Genomic DNA, 17,219 nt, shown 5'->3' on the forward strand with positions numbered 1-17,219 from the left:
CTACATTCTGCTCATAGCAAGGGGCGGAGGCTGCAGCATTGGGAGGTGGGAATTGTAAGAAAGGCTGCGATACAAAGGAGTGTGTGTGTTTGTGTGTGTGGCCATATATTGTTGTCCGCTATGGAAGGCAAAGTACCAAAAACATCAACTCTTCCATGGCAAACAATATTGAATCTTCGGCTCCATTTCTGTGCTTACTCACCGGTTAATAGCTGGTGGCTGGAGATAGCAATGAGAGCAACTTGCTTAGTCTCCCTTTTGTATCAGAATTTTTGATTTCCATTTTTTCCATAATGGTATTCTGTAATCCCAAATTCCAACAGAGGGACAGATTATTAAAAGAAGAAAAAGTTGTGTGGGTTTATTGTTACCAAGGGTAAAAAAATATTTCAATGTGTTTGCAGCAATGTATTTAGTTTCCACACTACTAAATGACTTCAGTATTTCCCCCCAGAATGTTTCATTATTGGTGTGTAGTATGAAGAAAATAGCAATATAATAGCAACAGTTCCCAGTTATTTTTTTTCAGTGTGTCTTGAATAGGTCTTAACAATCCATTGTCCCATGCTTTTATTTGCCTAGATCTGAAATCTTTTGAAGTCAATTATATTGATTTCATAGTTCTACCCACAGAGTAGGTTATTGAAGACCAGAGTACAAGCTAATGGTACCATGTGAAACAATGCATGTCTAGATGACATTTGTATAGATGTAAGAGCATGAGTGGAATGGTGTATCAGATTTGTTTGGAACCATATATATGACGGAATCACTGATTCCGTCAAAGTATTTGTTTTACTTTCCTTTGGAGATTTTATATCAGCAAATAATTAATTGTTCTCATGGTTTTGTTTCCCTTAAAATAGAAATATCAAGACAACAAAAGCAGAACATTTTCTGTGATTCGGGGGGAGGTTTTTTCCATTATACTTCTGAAAAAAGTATAATAATAATATATATAAGTATAAGCATTAGGGACACCACATAACTTTGCAGGTTCTGATTGCGCCATTTGTTTTACAAAGAGTCGAGCACCGAGGTGCCATTTTTTCAAGGACGGAACAAAGATGATTTTGTTGTGGTGCTAAAGAGAAACAGCCATGTTTGAAGGCCTCCCATTAAACTGAAAATTAAATTGATACATGTTGTATTTCAAGAACATTTGTTGCAGTTACCTTTTCACCGCACAAATATGGAGGAAATCAGGAGTGAAAAAATTGGTTTATACCAAGTAACACCATTGGAACATACAGCCCATTGAGGTCAACGTTGACTCACAGTGGCTTGCCAGAATTTTAGTGAGGGAACATTTCCAGCCATATCTGAAGATGCCAGGAACTGAACCTGGGATTGTCTGCATTTAAAGAAATATGTTTCCACTGAGCTGTGCCCCTTCCCCAAGATCCTCTTCTTCTTTCTTTTTATCTCTCATAGCTTTTCTCTTCTTTTTTTAAGTAAGAGTTTAGTGCATTTGGCTGTAGTCTGATCTTGACCTTGCTTCTGACAGGTCACCATATAATCAGAATCAGAAGAATCTTTATTTGCACCAGCCACTAGCCATGGCAATAAAATAAAATAAAATGTACTGAAGATAGAGGTAAAAGCTTAACTATAGAAAATACATTTTGGGGGTTTACATCAATAATCAAATAATAGATTTTATTCGAATTGCCCCCGCTAAAACCCTTGCAGTTTTTGCTGTTGCTTGATCATCTTGTTCTGCTAAAAGAAATGACATAGTAGCAATGGTTGAGTGACTTGGCATGGACAATAATAGAAGGGTAATGACCTCACTCCTCAAATCTTTATAAAGAGTGCAAGCCAGAAGCACACGAGCCACTGCCCTCTCCACAGGAACAAAACCATTTTTCCAGTGGAGTTTTTTGAAATCGACCCTCAAGTACAGCCAAAGGTAGCATATTCAATCTTGTGAAAGGGAAAGCGCGTCTGCATTTTGGAATTGTTAAATTTTGCAAATTGGGTGCCAGAGTGTCAAAATGACTAGGTGGAAAATAATCATACCATGGACAAAATTTCTTTGGTCTGACATGAGACAAGTAATGCAGTGGTCACAAGGGCCAGAGACCAGTGATGTGATTCTGAATGAGATGGAATTCAGATACTGGATCAGGCAGGCAGGAACTGATGGCCAGAGCAGAAGATGTAGTCACAAAGCAGCTGGAAGCCAGATATGGGTCTAGTGTCATGTGATGTGATCAGTTGCTCAGTTTTATTGACTGGCATAAAACAAAGGTCTGCATAAGGCCTGGTGCCTCTCCATTGGTTTGGGAGATCAGCACTCAGCCTAGAAGCAGTGGTGGAGATTCATGCTCTGTAGGGGCATGGTGCCCAGTGCAGGCGGGGGGCAGCTGCGATGGCACCCCGCCGGGATCTTGCTGCCAGGGGCCGTGCACTCCCCCCGCACACCTCTTCCTCCGCCAGTGCCTAGATTAGGTGTCATTGTCTATAGAATCTGGCTGATGGCTTAGAATGCTGGTGGCCCAGGAGTTAAGGCACCAAAGGCTGGTCACTGGAGGCCTTGGCTTAACACTTCCTTTCTGTGTCTTATACTTATTGCATGCTCAGATGGAAATATGTCCTGCTGAACTCCTTGAGAGTTACTTCTGGTAAGTGCACACAGAATTGCAGCCTTAGTGGTTGCAACAGTGGTCACTCAGTGTGTAGAACTAGTGAACTAGACACAGATATACATGATCTCAATGCTCCGAAATGCACGGAAGCTGCGTTGATTCCTGCTCTCCTTAGATGTTACCAGCAGTAGAGCTTGTGATGGCACCTAGCTAGTTTTTAAGGCTTTGGGCTATGAGATTAATTGGTTTGCAAAGTCATTGTTGCAAAGTTTAATGTTAAACCCAAACCAAGCAAAGAGGTAGTGCTAGAACTATTGCTTCAAGACATTTTTATTATTATTTTTTACACAAAGAGCAGTGGTTAGAGAAATAATAATAATTATTGAAAATAATAGTAGTGCAGCAGAAATGCTACATCATGCTCTGGCTTTTATACCTGAAGGAAGGGGTATTTTAAAGGCTGGGAGTATACCAGTATCCACAATTTTATGCTCTCCCAACATGAAAATGGCACATTTGTCCCAAACTGACAGTAGGGTTATAAATGCTGTTGTTGGTCCACAGAAAGGCAGCAACAGGATGTGCAAGCTGTTTTGCTGTTAAAATGATTGCAGATGAAGAAAAGAGCAACAATGATTTAGATCTGCGTTATATTGGTTAGATCCGTTTTTGAGCAAGGAACATAATATGCAGAGTATAATTGCAATTAAGTTCACTGAAGATAATGATGATTATAATACACATGGTAAACAGGAGTGGGGAAATGGGGCTGGTCTGAGCATAGTTGCAAACCTGGCAATCGGCTAGAATGCAAAAATCCCAGAGAACCTATCCCAGCTATTGAAAATGTACTGGAGAGAAAGAGAGCCAACCTCTGTGCATTAGTAGTTAGAGACAGTCTAGGAGCTGATCAGTTGTGTGATCAACCTCAGCTGCTAAAGAATCTTCTGTTATACACCAGTGGCCCAGGCCATAGAAAGGTAGCATGAAGATATTCCGAACAAAATTAGCTTGATGTCTAATTTAGCCTCCACTTCAGCACTTTCTGGATGAAAGCATTATATACACACACACACACACACACACACACACACACACACACACATATATATATATATATATATGTGTGTGTGTGTGTGTGTGTGTGTGTGTGTGTGTATATATATATATATATATATATGTATGTATGTATATGTGTATATATATATATATGTGTGTGTGTGTGTGTGTGTATATATATATATATATATATATATATATATATATATATGCCATCAGTACTCAAATACATCTTCTCTTTCTTATGGTTTGACTCTTTGTTTCAAATTGCTAGGCAATGAATAAATTAATATGTAGCAGCTTTCCATTTTGGTAAACAGCTCGAGGTACATGTTTATGTATTTCATTTGCGTCATTGCAGAGGCCGTTTTGTTTCATATATATTTTTTTTTAACAGAAGCAATATTCATGTAGGAAAATGCCATGTGTGGAATGGCATAAAGTGTTTGGATTAGGAGGGTTTTAAAAAAATATAAAATAAAACAAATCTCACAATTCAACAAGTCTTTTCCACCTATGCAATCAATATGTATCCACATAACAATGCACACCCAAGCCCCGTTCATCTTGATGGATGCTTTCCTTAATGGAGATGGAGACACATCTCCTCATTGGGATCACTAGTGATGCACAGCTGAAGTGAGGGCAAGAGGAGCTTCCCTGTAGGTATGAAAGATTAACTTGAGCCCTCCAGAAAGTGGGTGACATTGTGATGAAAACTATGCCATACCAAACGGTTCTTCTGCTGTCACTGTCTAGACTTGACTTTTCAGTAGCGGCATGTCATCTGCCTCCAGTAACTCTTGTTGGCACTCGCCTGTAGGTAATGACAGAACAAGAGGCAATGCACTTTTGCTAGTCTGTAAATGTTACATTTGACATTTGAGTGAGGTCCCCCCCCCTCCCGATTTTTCCCCACGCTTCAATTCCAGCTTTTAACCCTGCCCCATCAGCTTCTGGAGTAGATCTGTACTGCATACATTCTACATAGTTTCATCTCTTGTGTTTAATGGATTATTCTGACATCAAAAGCATGGGATCTGAAACTTGTCAGCCATTCATTTGTCCCATTTAATTGGAACCTAGGTGATCTGTAGCTGCTCTGGGGTAGCATCTTGCATGACTCGCTTTTAATCAGGGACTGCACTGAGTGTTTCATTCAGCTTCCTTACCTTCTCCCCCGTGGAATCTACCTTTCTTTTTCTTTTTCTTTTTCTTTTCTTAAGAAACCCTGTCTGCACTCCTAATAGTTATGACTCCAGATATTCACAGCTTTCCTTCAACCACTGTTCCATGGCTTTTTCTTAATGATTGATATGGATGCATTTAAACTAGATTTTAGATCATTTCCCGTGCAATAAGCTAAAGCTGTCTCATTCCCCCCACTGCATTTTCAGTGCAAGCTGTGCATAAAATTGAAAACAAGGTCCTTTTTCCATGTCACTAAGGGGAGGTCCTTGAGCTCCTTAAAATGGGGATGTCATTATCACAAAGCTGGTTCACAGCGTACTCACCAGATTCATTTGATGAGGACTCCAATGTCCAGACCCACTAAACACTTGCAAGAAAACACAATTGGATGTTAACCTGGGCCATTGAAATGGAAGTTGCCATGAACACCAAAAAGCACAACATCTAGAAAAATTCAGATTTTTAAAAGCTTTTTCTTCTTCTTCAAATTTTTGCATGCATGCTACATTAGAGACTTGAGTCAACAAAGAAACCGATTGTAGGTTTATGGCACTTTTTTGAAGTGCATGGGAACTTCACAAGAGCTCTACTGTGCTCAGGCTCAACTCCCATTCTTTCAAAGGTGGTTGTGCATGAGAACATCTTGCTAGATTGTATCCATTGCTTCTGTATAACTTCAGAAACATCACAGCTAGGGAGCAGGGGAAAATTTATCATCTCATCATGAATGTGCAGCAGTCTGACCAGACCTGGTTATTCCCAAATTTTGAAGATTTAATAGTAACTTCTTCATATCTCTCCTATCCTCTGACGTGTCTCTGCCTTCTATATAGGAATCTCATTCTATATATTCAGCAGAATCAAGTGGCTCAGCCATCTTGGGACTGCACAGAATACATGTGGAATAATACTCCTTACTTTCACACACATCTAAGAAAAACCTTCCTGCACAAAAAACACTTTAGGGAGAAGGCTTGCTTAGAATATTTCTCCTCTAGCTTTCCATGGGTCTTCAAGTAATGAAGTCCAACATTTATTTGACAATGGTAAAGTCCCAGGACACTGTACAATGTGAATCTCCTGAATGCACAAATCCCTTGCTTGTTTGGTCTTGTTCAATGAGTGCACCTAAGACTAGCCATTACTTTTAACATAAACATATGCACTTTTAAACATTACCATATGCATCAGGAGAAGGGGACGACAGAGGACGAGATGGTTGGACAGTGTTCTTGAAGCTACAAACATGAGTCTGACCAAACTGCGGGAGACAGTGGAAGACAGAAGTGCCTGGCATGCTCTGGTCCATGGGGTCACGAAGAGTTGGACACGACTAAACGACTAAACAACAACAACAAATATGCATCAGGATGAAGATGTTTAAATGATGTGTAGCGATACCTGTCCCATGAGACTATGCTTACTGTTCCTTTAAATTGTCCAACATCATTGGGTAAATATTAGTTATATCACACAATAGGAGTCATAGGGTGGCACCTCTGTCTAAAATTAGTCATGAACATACCCTCTAACATTTCTCTGATGAATCTTGTGATGTCCTGTTCAGTAACACAACAACAACAATTTTATTATTGACACCCCACCCATCTGACTGGGTTGCCCCAGCCACTCTGAGCTGGTCCAACATATATAAAAAACATAATAAAACATTAAGCATAAAAAATTCCCTTCAACTGCCTTCTAAAGGTTTTATAGTTACTTATCTCCGTTACTCCAGGGTAGCATAACGCCATACCCTCCAACATTTCTCCAATGACAATCGGGACGTCCTACGGAAAAGCGTCACATTCTGGGGTTAAATCAGAAACCAGGACAGCTTCTGTAAATCTGGGACTGTCCCTGGAAAATAGGGTCTGCATTCAGACCACAGCCTTTAATAAAAAGCTAATGCTATTAATATGTATTAAGTCCTCTTGTGTGTTTATGTACGTATCTTTGTTATTAGTGTTAAGCTTCCATCTTGAGGTATAGGAATTTGGGTATCTGGGACAAGGAGGTTATGTGCAGAATGAGCATGAGAGCATACAGTGTGAAGTGATACAGTTTTTCAACTGTTTTAGAGGTGTCTCTGCCCCTTTAAAATTCTGAAGATCTTAAATCTGCCTTTTTAAGCCTCTGCATCCTACTAGCTGTGGCATGCCAAACACCTACTTTTACAAGCTTGCTAATGCTGCCTGTAGCAGGACTTGTAGATCTTGTTGTGACTCATGTTATAGTTACACTGGAGTGTAAATTCCAGCACAGCAGTTCAGAGTACAGATGGGAAATGTGCCTTCTTATAATTGTTGTACTAATTATGACTAGTCAAGACTGAGGCCCCACTTTGTTAGGTGTTATGCAAACTTAACCAAACACCAGATTTGCACACCTAAGTTATTTTGTTTTATTTTTGGAAAATGCTTGGTGGTGACACGTGCTGTATAATTTTAGCCCGTTTTCTTTCTGTCTTAGAAATCATCTCTTAAAAATAGCCTTGTTATTCTGAGGGGGCTAGTTTTTGTGACTATGCTTGGTTTGGTAGGATTTCATTTCTGAACCGTCTAGGGACTCCACTAGCTGAGATTTTAGCTGCAAAAGAATAGCATAAAGATTGCTGGGCTGGATCAAATGAAAAGACCAGCATTCAGTGTCCAGACAGATGACTTCAGAAGTTCACAACAAGGCATGAAGATGAAAATCGAAGGGAGCTGATAATTGGAAGTAGTTGATAATCAGAGATATACTGCCTTTGAAGCTGGATGTTCAATTTAGCTATTGGATAGATTTGTCCTCCTTAAAATTTGGCTTTCCTAATTGCCCATTGAGGTTATGTTGAAGGAAGGAAAAATGAAATACAAACAGAAGAACTGGATAACAAAAGGGAGATTGTATCGCTATGCAGATAGCAAATGACAGTTCTCTCCCAAGGTCTGGACAAGACAACTTTGTTGCCTCCCCATAAGAGTACTGCTGAAGCCAATTGCTTTCACAGTCACCAAGAAGTGAGACTCAAATATACTTAAATTATCTCAAAGGTGTCCAATTTGTGACTAGTGCCGCAGTGACTAGAGTCAGCAAGCTACTCCTCTGCAGCTTGTTACAATTTGTATTGTATTGTTACAATTTGTATTTCCACTTGTGCCTTGATTTCAGAGCCCCTTGTATGCTTCAAGAAGCATATTAGGACACTTATACATACTAGGCTGCCCCTTGCCTTCCCTGGAATGGAATAGTTGCAAACCTTCAGGGAGATCTCCCTTCTGTTGATGTGAGTGTTTCTTGGATCTGCACAATGGAGCAAAACTGCTGGGTGGGTCTGCACACTGTTTAGGTTGTTGTAACTCCTGCACATATACCTTTTGATTGCTATTTGTGTAAATCAAACATATTTGGATGTGCTGCAGAGGGAAATACATATCGACAGAGTATTTTAAAGTTCAAACATTCTTTCAGGGAATTGGCACTCCATACCTAAATATTTGTGCAATTGCAATCCATTCTTTATCACAGTTCCCTTGACTGAGTATATGTTAGGCAGACCTCACCTTTATGAGCTGGGCAGCTGTCCAAGGCTTGTGGCTTTTGTCCTCAATAAATTGTTAAATGGAACATGCCAGAGGTGGTGCAAAAGTTCATCTGTTCTGTGTGAGTTCTGTTTCAAGTCTTTACACGCATGTTGGAAATTCCAGGAAAACCAGTCCTAAAGGCTTTTTTTTTTTGGTCTGCATTTTTGGGGTTAACTTGATAGAAGGGAAGAAGTAAAAGGGAGTGAACTATTGTGAGGGCAGTGAAGTATCCTGCTCGATAATTAAATAAGTTTTAGCATAGATTTCCCCCCCAAGATTCACAAGCTTAGCCGTTAGGACTCTGTTCTAATTTAGAGGGAGTTATGGCTATAAATCCCCTTTGAAAAGAGATTAGGTAACCCTTGGTTTCAGAGAGAAGAATGAGTAATTTGGAGGAGGAAAAGCCAAAGGAAATTGAAGCTATGAGCTTGAATTAACTCTGAAAGTTAATTCTGGCGTTCCAGGCGAACGGGTAATTAGAGGTGTGCTTGACCAAACAGTTGGACATTTTGCTTAAAAGGAAATTAAAATAAAGGACGCATGACACCCGCAAAAGACAAAAGGCAGGCTTTAAATATGATTAAGGTACAAGGAATGATACGCCTGTTTTGAAATGGAGTATGAGCACCCAGAGGTCTAAAAGCAGGGAAGGAGAACCAGTAGCCCTCCACAGTGGCTGGCAGGGCAATGCAGGTGGGGCTGTGTGATTGTTCTTCTGGCTTCCCAATACGGTGCTTTACTCTCATTTACCGGAAGGGGCAAGGCGCTTGGTGTGGCTTGCAGTGGCAGAAGTGTTGGATTAACTCTGGTGCCATGAATTTGTGGGATGTAACATAAGCAATCTAGTACAACACTTCCTGTTTGCCCGGAGTGGACATGTAAGGGAGTGTTACTCCAGCCTGGGGGGCTTCCTGTCACACCTGGTCTGGAGCTTCCTCCACCTGCGTGTGAGCAGGTAGATGGGCATGACCCTGGGAGACCCCATAAAAGGTCACACAGCCTTCCTCCTCCTCCTCCTCCTCCTCCTCCTCCTCCTCCTCCTCCTCCTCCTCCTCCTCTTCTTCTTCTCCTCCTCCTCCTCCTCCTCCTCCTCCTTCTTCTTCTTCTTCTTCTTCTGATACTGATGATGTATTTTGCTGTCTGCTGGACAAGGGGCTCATTCCCATATGGGATGAACTCAAACTGTCTTCTGTAACTACAAGCTTAAGCCTGCCTTTGGGGATCCAGCTGTGAACTGGATGTGAGTAAACTTCATATTACTTTTAAAAGAAGATTGTTGTGTCTTTATTCTTTTTAGGAGTGATAAAAGGGGACTTATCAGGAACAAAACCCAATCTGGACAAAGCCAGATTGGATAGCTTAAGTAAAGAGATTCAAACGAATCTACCAGCTAGCTTCCTGCTATATACTGGGGAATGTACTCTGCTGCTGACTCACAAGTGTGAGTGAGGAAGGATAATATTTAATCAATATATCCTCTCCTAGTATCCACAACATTCCCCTTCCCTGTTCCCTTCAGTAAGTGGTGGTGAAGCACAGTGTTGTGAAGCCAGGAGACTTCAATGGAAGAGAAATTCTGGTAAGGGATTTCCTCCTTTCATTCCTTTGGCTCCCCTGGCCTAAGAAGTGCAAGGACGTATTCTTGTTAAGTGCTGAAACTACACATAAACCCTGCTCTACACCATTTATCTATTTATTTGCTCATTTGAGAAGGATAATTACAGAAGCAGATTACTGAACACTTCAACATGGGTGGGACCAAGCCTCATTGTTAATTTCTTATTTTGATAGTTGCCTGGTTCTTTACAAATGTGCCCATGCTTGGGGTCCCCCCCCCCTTACTGGCTTGTCTTAACCTGCTTTTCCTTTCTTTCTTTCTGCTGTATCTATGGAACAAATCAACCCTAAAGAGCCCTGCAGGGGCACTTGTCCTTTTACTGAGCAATCTGTATTATTGCATCAGCACAGGAAGTGAAATCAAAGTGAATCATATCTAAAATTACATGTAAACAAGGCATAAGACAAGCTTGTATCTAAAGATTCTCCCCCTTTTTGCCATGTAATGGATGATTTGCTTTCTTAATCAAATGATTCCTTCGTTTGTACTGTATTTTGGTTTGGTTTCTGTTTATTTGCAAACTGCAAGCAGTGCTATAAAAGACCACTGCCATCCACAGAGGAAAAACATTAAGCAGCACCTTGCAAACAGATTTGCTGAAAACCTGTAAAGTACACAAAACTTGTATTGCTCTTTCTCCTGGAATTATCTCTCCAAAAGCTCTGGCCATATCATAGTAGATTGCATTAGAGAAGGTTAATTGGTTTTACTCTTGAGGGTGGCTTTCCCCCCCTCTGTCAGCACATATAAGCACTGTGCGAAGGATGCTGTGGCCCTTTTTTAGTCCAAGGGAAATTACATTTATATGCTCATGAATTACTAACACAATGTTTGCGTCTTTAAAAATATAATTAAACCCAAGCTAGTTTTTCACAGCGTGGGTGGCAATTCCCCCCCACCATTGCAACATTGTTACTATAGAAGTGCATACCTGGCTACATTTCCCCTGATTAAGTCACATTCTCATTGTGCTACCTAGAAAGTAGTTTGAATGGCAGATCACTTGAGAGATTATTTCTATCAGTGGTGGTTTATCCTCTGTGCTGGTGGTCTTCCCAGCACAGCTGCAGCTTCTCAGTTTGAGACCAGGGTTCATGTTATAGTGTGACATTCCACCAAAAGCAGCAATTCCAGGAATGTAGTTAAGTGCTTAGCAAATGTGGTGGCTTTTAGATAATTCCTTTTGCCTTGTTCCTCTGTCAGGATGGGTGGGTTGCGGGATCTAACAAGTACCTAAACTTTATTGCATGCAAAAGCCACTCAGCTGCCTTTGGAGAGGAAAAAAGAGGGATATTTGGGGGGAAATAGGCTACCCTCTCAAGCCAGACACCATAATTGAAATCTCTAGATCTATCTACATTCCAGATATGTGACCTTGACCACCAGTGCTTGGATTAAATGAGGTATGAGTGAACCCATCTGAGACTCAGTATAGGCAAGCAGTCTGCATCCACCTACAACCCATGGAAGACCTATGACTTACTGAGACTTTCTGAATGTGCTGATTCTTCAAGAAGAGCTCTGCTTCTCCCTAGCTCTTTGTAGCTCATTGTGGTGTGGCAGCTAAGCAAGCCAAAGTGTGTCTCACATACCTGGGATCATGTTTAAGTGCTCTCCTCCTGAACCATGATCTATATCTGACATTTCACACTGATCTGAAAAGGTTGAGAAGAAATAAAACTGCCGTCTCCTCCCCAGATGCAAGCTTGTGTGCTTGTACTAAACTATGACTTGCTTTAGCTGTTCGTGTGAATACACCCATCGAGAGGCAGGGCCTATAGAGACTAAATAGTCTATACAGCTAGGACATTTTCACAAACCCATGCTCCTTCTTGGTCCAATGTACATGATGTGTATTACTATCAGCCTTCTTTATGGTCCAGCTCTCACTTCCATACATCACTACTGGGAAAACCATAGCTTTAACTATACGGAACTTTGTTGGCAATGTGATGTCTCTGCTTTTTAAGATGCTGTCTAGGTTTGTCATTGCTTTTCTCCCAAGAAGCAGGCGTCTTTTAATTTCGTGTAGGCTAGTTGCAAAATAAATAAATAGACCCGTAGCCAGTTTCATCATTGCTCCTTGTCAGTTTGCTGTAGACATTTAGGAGGTTCTTTGTGTTACCATGAATGTGGATATGGAAACTGTACTCACAAGATTAATCTCTCTATTACGGAGAAGATAAATAGTAAGAGAATGGAATCCGTACTCGATCAGAAGTGACCGGAAGTAATTAGTCTCTGTTAATGCTGTATGTAGCCAGCATGAAATCAACTTGTGAAACTCTTAACACTGTAAAGAGGATAATTCAGAAGCAGGTGTCCAGAGGAAGGATGAGGAAATGACTGTAAACACCAAAGTTTGAAGGTATATAACTGGGCATTATTGCTATCAGTGCTGGTGCCAAGCTATTTTGTGCCCTAGGGAAGGCTAACTGCTTGCACACATGTGCAAACACACACATTGCTAACTTCAATTTTCAAAAGCATATGTCTTGTAGAAAGACATAGGTTGGCAGGAGCAGGGACCAAGCAACGGGAGCTCACCCCGTCAGGGGGATTCGAACCGCTGACCTTCTGATTGGCAAGTCCTAGGCTCTGTGGTTTAACCCACAGTGCCACCTGCGTCCTGACTCCAGTCCTATGTAGTCCTAAATTAACCTGAAAATCAGAAACTGATATTAGACCCAATCTAGTTAACGATGAGCACATTTAAGTCCCATTGATTTCAACAAGAGACTTTACCACATGATTCTGGACTATATCGGCCTTCACCAGCCTGCTTCCTGCCAGATGTTTTTTGAACTGCAACTCCTATGGTCATCCTGGCAGGGCCTGGCAGGAATTGTAGTCCAGAACATCTGGAAGACATCTTGTTGTCAAAGGCTGGTCTGTATCATTCCTGTTATTAAAATTGATTGATCTGAAATGTTTCCATGCTGACTTGCTAACCACACATTGGCAAGACAACCCATACCAGATGAAAGCACAATAGCAGTACACACCCAGCACCAGCTGATATATCACAGATTTCAAAGTAGCAGGTCCACCCACCCACATATCATAACAAACAAGAACTGTAAAGGCAATTATACTGACTATCTCTCCATCAGAGGTTTGGGCAATGGGATGCTCTTTACCTGGCAGCTCAAAGATGTATATCTCCCCTGGAGAGGAGTTTGCTTCATTATTATACTATTTTTGTTGTCACCGTGCTGTGATATCTATGTAGCACTTACTTCATAGGCCAAAAATTGAGATTCTTACCACAAAAAAAGTCTGGATATGGTTCTGCTCCCACAGTCACCCGGTGAGCTTCATGGCTAAGTGGAGATTCAAACCCTGGTCTCCCAGGTCACAGTCCAGTACTCTAACCATTACGCTACACTGACATTTTGGCCCCAAGTAAAAACCCTGGCATTTGTAGTACTCTCGTGTACTGGGCTGGATGCAGGTGGTGCTGTGGGTTAAACCACAGAGCCTAGGACTTGCCGACCAGAAGGTTGGCGGTTCGAATCCCCGCGACCGTTGCTTGGTCCCTTCTCCTGCCAACCTAGCAATTCGAAAGCACGTCAAAGTGCAAGTAGATAAATAGGTACCGCTCCAGTGGGAAGGTAAACGGCATTTCCGTGCGCTGCTCTGGTTCGCCAGAAGCAGCTTAGTCATGCTAGCTACATGACCCAGAAGCTGTACGCCGGCTCCCTCGGCCAGTAAAGTGAGATGAGTGCCGCAACCCCAGAGTCGGCCACGACTGGACCTAATGGTCAGGGGTCCCTTTACCTTTACCATGTACTGGGCTGGAGTGTGACTTGCAGTCTAGTTTTAGCTGCTTCTATTGATTATCCCTTCTTTTTTTGCCTATGTTTACGAATGATAACTTATGGTGAAAATGGGATGGTTGTCATTGTTGTTTTAAATGTGATTATTCATTCACTTATTTATTTGGGTATTCTGTCTTCAATAACTGCAAGCTCTCTGGTCAAAGAAAACTGCCCCATGGCAGAGGTTTGAGTGTACAGGGGAACACACAGAGCCAGACAGGGGGAGGTGGCGGTGTAAAATAACGCTGGAATACAGCAATCGGGGAGTTGGGAAAAGCTCTGTCATGTTAGCTTTTAGATGTTAGCTTCTATGTTGTACCCATCTCTGCTATTTCTCCTTGTAAAAACTGTTTCAGTAGGGTTGTTGTTGTTGTTGTTGTTGTTGTTGTTGTTGTTTTAAATCCCTCAGTGTTCTTCCATTCCTGCTTTATGCGAACTTCTGCTGTTGCCTAAAACTGCTGCTTTCCTCTTGGTTCCTCTGTTAGTTCCTCTCATTGCCAAGGTGCATGTTTTTTGTTTGTTTCCTTTTTCATCTTTGTGTTTCCATCACTGGTGTTATGTTGTGTATGTATGTATATTGTATATTTCACACACCACCAACAGTTGCTGAGCAATTCCAGTCATTCGTATACATGCATTCTTCAGAATAGGCTAAGCCATATTAGGAATCACAGCCTCTAACCCAACATTGATTTATATGCATCCCCAAAGACTTTCCCAAAGGGACGCAGGTGGTGTTGTGGTCTAAACCACTGGGTCTAGGGCTTGCTGATCGGAAGGTTGGTGGTTCGAATCCCCGTAACGGGGTGAGCTCCCATTGCTCGGCCCCAGCTCCTGCCAACCTAGCAGTTCGAAAGCACATAAAAGTGCAAGTAGATAAATAGGTACCGCTCTGGCAGGAAGGTAAATGATGTTTACCTTCTGGTTTCGCCAGAAGCGGCTTAGTCATGCTGGCCACGTGACCCGGAAACACTTTCTGTGGACAAACATCAGCTCCCTTGGCCAGTAAAGCGAGATGAGCAGTGCAACCTCAGAGTCGTTCGCGAGTGGACTTAACTGCCAGGGGTCCTTTACCTTTTTTACCAAAGACTTCTTGTTTCTTCCCAATACATTATGCTTCCTACTCTGTTCAAGGTTTCTTTACCTACACAGGATGAAATGATAGGTGTAGCATCTTTATTTCTCCCTGTCTTTCTGATCACAAGCCCATGAAGGCATCCATGAAACATGGCTCTACAAGACCATGACTTTGTTCCACAGGAGGGCCACCTAAAGTATGGGGTTATACTCAGGCCAGATTTAGGTTTGATGACGCCCTAAGCTACTGAAGGTAATGGGGCCCTTTATATGTCCAGCTGTCCTTTGTCAACAACAAATTGTCACTGTTTTTTTGTGTTGAATATATGTTAAATGGTAATTTATGGATCTAATAGGTATCTAAAGCCATTTGCCACTGTTGCTGTATGTAGGTTTTACTTTATTTGTTTTTTATCTTATATTTTGGAAATGTACATCCAGTTTTTCCCCTTTAATTTTTTTTGGGGGGTCCCCAAGAGAGTGGGGCCCTAAGCTACAGCTTGTTTAGCCTATACATAAATCTAGCACTGGTTATACTTCCACAAGTCCTATTACGCAGTTCTCTTGATTCCAGACTGGTAATAGAAAATCATTTGTTACTTCTTGGAGAACTGGATTTACCGAACAGCTTCCAGTCACTGATTCCTTGTCTAGGTGCATTCCTTGTCTGATACTACAGTGGTATCTCAGTTGTCGAACAGCTTAGTTGTCAAACAAATTGGCTCCTGAACGCCGCAAACCCGGAAGTGAGTGTTCTGGTTTGTCAACAATTTTTGGAAGCTGAACATCTGACACAGCTTCCACGGCTTCTGATTGAGTGCAGGAAGCTCCTGCAGCCAATCAGAAGCCGTCCCTTAGTTTTTGAACCATTCCGAGAGTCTAATGGACTCCCAGAATGAATTAAGTTTGACAACAAAGGTACCAGTGTAGATGTATTTATTGGGAGCCAGTTTAAAGGAGTAGTTAAGAACATGGGCTGGATGTTTCTCAATGAAACCTTCATTCATACCAAGGTTTCCTTATCCCTTCACAGTCCTTAATTCCAGGTGTGTTGTCTCTATGACAACATATGTCATTCTTGTAGGATCCTTCATATTTTAATTATTTGTACACTACCTAGCATTATTTAGAAATTCTGCTATCTTTTGCATTTGTTCCTACAGTTGTGGCACCACTGTACAACTCTCAGTTCTTTGAGTTGGTTAAAAGGTATGTTTTTGCTTTTGCCCTAGAGACCTAAGCTGCATTTGGTTTTTGGTGCAGTGGGCATTTTCCGGACATGTCGAGGCCTGTCTTCCTAACCACATCTGTGACTAGTCACAATAGGGATTTCCATTAATTGTGTTCAAGTTTAGTAAATAGGTCAGAAGCCTACTTATGCACTGCTTTGAAATTGCCCCTGCCTGTATATATTTCAAAAAGCATCCACAAATAGTATCAGCCTTCCCTCCACCCTCGCCCTCAAGTATTTTGCTTCTGGTTGTGACATCTGAGCACCCAAGCAGGCTTTATTAAGACTCTGGCAATTAAGATTGTTGTCAACAAAGTCCTACCATACAGCACAGACATTACGTAGTGATAAGGTTTTAACAGCGTATCTGAAACAAGGCGCAGATAAATCTGCCAATTTTGGTTTCTGCCAGTTTTTTGTTTTTCTAATTCTCCAAAGTTCCCTTCTCCCCATTTCCACATCCCTTTGTGATTTTTTTTTGTCTTGCACATTTTCCCATGCACTTCACAATATATACAATTTTGTAAACCATTTTGCCTAACCACATTTTTGCAAGCGGTTCCACCAAATGTGATGCATTTCTGTATGTTCTTTTCACAATATAATGGACTACCTTATGAACATTTCTGAGCCCACCTTGACCTAAAATATGTATTTTCATCCTCTTTTTTTTTTTTTGCTTGAATAACTGCAGTGCAAAATTCAGAAAGTGTGTATTTTGAAGGATAGTTGCATTTCATGTTCCATATTGGTATAGGAAGTGGGAATTTTGTTGGTTCTCTCTAAATTGCCCCCTCCAAAAAAACAAAAACACCACCTCTCATTGAACCTTAGCACAGCTGTTCAGAATGCTTTAGGATTTGTTAGCATGTAGGAAGATCAGGCTCCCACTTTTAGCTTTTCCAAACCTGGAACTAGCGATCCTTGGGGAATTTGATCTTTGAAATTCCAACATGAACTGATAGAACTATACCACTTAAATTACTACATGGATCAGAACTTAGTTATCCTCTGACTTTCACACTTCTAGCACCTCAAGTTTTGAAAGATTAACAGTGAAACCAT

The 17,219-nt window shown here is 41.3% G+C and overlaps 1 protein-coding gene across 4 annotated transcripts in view; it reads left to right on the top strand.

Moving 5' to 3' along the window:
* PCDH7 (protocadherin 7) overlaps nt 1-17,219 on the top strand; it is a 410,123-nt gene that overhangs the window by 188,417 nt on the left and 204,487 nt on the right. The window lies entirely within an intron of this gene.

This window comes from Podarcis filfolensis (assembly GCF_964270895.1).
Source record: "Podarcis filfolensis genome assembly, chromosome: 9".
NCBI classification, from domain to species: Eukaryota; Metazoa; Chordata; class Lepidosauria; order Squamata; family Lacertidae; genus Podarcis; species Podarcis filfolensis.